Raw genomic sequence first — 1696 nt, 5'->3', positions numbered from 1 at the left:
GATCTAATCACATGCTCTGGGGTCTTCCCCACTCTCATCTCTCACCCTTCGAGGTCTCTCCCCTGAGAAGGGCAGAGACAAAGCGAAGATGGTGTCCCGGGCGCCGACATAAAGTGTATGGGAAGCAGGATCCACAAGGAGAACAGAGTAATTGTATATCTGAGGGATGGTGAACCGGGTAAGATAAGTGTCAGCCTCTAGCAGAAAGAGAGGGAAGAGTGATATCAGCCATCGCTTCAGAAGGGTTAGGTCCACAGGCCAGAAGAGCCAATTTTTGTGTTCTTCCATTTATTTATCAGCCATCAGGGGAAAAAGACAGAGCCTGACAGGCATTGTAACTTTCCCAGAGATAGATAACTGATGAGGCCAGAATATTTAGCACACAATGCAGTCAAGTATGCTTTTTCTATAAAAATAGAACACTTTATTAAAATAACAACATAAATATTAAGTCTGTAAAATCTATTCATAGCAAAATGACAAACAATTTGAAAATAACTTTAAAAACTTCAAGTACTCTCTAAATTTCCCTTTAAAAAAAAAACACACTACTTAATATTAACTTCCTTTTACTTAGAAGGGAAGTGCTACACTCTTTTCACTAACACATTAGGAGACTACCTCCGCTCTCTCCCACCACCCTTGATCCCTCCCACCTCCATTCTACCCAAAAAGCAAAAAGGTATAGAGCAGTGGTTCTCAATCTGTGGGTCGCGACCCCTTTGGCAGTCGAACAACTCTTTCACAGGGGTCTCCTAAGACCATCCTGCATATCAGATATTTACAGTACAATTCGTAAGAGTAGTAACATTACAGTTATGAAGTAGCAACGAAAATAATTTTATGGTTGGGTCACAACATTAATAACTGTATTTAAAGGGCCAGAAGGTTGAGAACCACTGATATAGACCATAGTGGGCAAGAGTATATGCTTTGGAAATGAACCAGCCCAAGGTTAAATCTGGCTCTTTCACTTACCAGCTGTATGATCTTGAGTAAGTTAACTTGACCTCTCTGAACATTACTTTCCTCATCTGTAAATACCACCATCCAGGGTTGTTGAGAGAATTAAATGAAATAACATGTGGGAGCATCTGACACATAGTTTATACAAATTGTTCGATGGCCTCCCCTATTCATTTTCACTAACATTTCACCTTCTACAACAGCACCCCTCCCTGACCTCCCATTAAACCATAGATCTAATCACATGCTCTGGGGTATATGAGCTCTATTATGACCAAATCTAAATCTCACATCAGCATTCAAAATTCTTATCTATTTATGTCACTCTCATGTCGATGTTTCCCTCATTCACCCTCTTGCTCTCTCCTCCTCCCTCCCTTCCACTCTCTCTGAAAAAGAAAAAAAGCAATGGGAAAAAATATCCTCTTATCTATTTAAAGATAACAAATAAGTTAGCATACCTTCTTAGCTCAATGTCTGGCTCTAGGGGTCCTATTCCCGAACCAATACAACTCTATTCTACCTGATTCATCTGCTCAGCTACCCTCAAGACTGATAGAATGGCCAGCAGCCATTCATTCCTAGATAGGCTGATATACGGAGCCCCACCCATCTCCCTACAATCATATTCATGACTGTGCTGTCTCTCTCACGCTTAGAATAAGCCCTGGTTCCCTCAACCTCCTTTTGTATCCCCAGCTCTGCTTCACCTTGCCATCTGGACCTCTCT

General features: G+C 41.4%; 1 long non-coding RNA gene across 1 annotated transcript in view; it reads right to left on the bottom strand.

Annotated features, from left to right (window-relative positions):
* LOC106726628 overlaps positions 1 to 459 on the bottom strand; it is a 6347-nt gene extending 5888 nt beyond the window's left edge. Inside the window, exon 1 of the long non-coding RNA XR_001362700.1 lies at positions 46 to 459. This is a non-coding gene — a long non-coding RNA (uncharacterized LOC106726628). The remainder of the gene's footprint in view (positions 1 to 45) is intronic.
* Positions 460 to 1696: the final 1237 nt, after the last annotated feature.

Source organism: Myotis brandtii, unplaced genomic scaffold (genome assembly GCF_000412655.1).
Source record: "Myotis brandtii unplaced genomic scaffold, ASM41265v1 scaffold294, whole genome shotgun sequence".
Lineage (NCBI taxonomy): Eukaryota > Metazoa > Chordata > Mammalia > Chiroptera > Vespertilionidae > Myotis > Myotis brandtii.
This window is presented reverse-complemented; position numbering and strand designations above follow the sequence as displayed.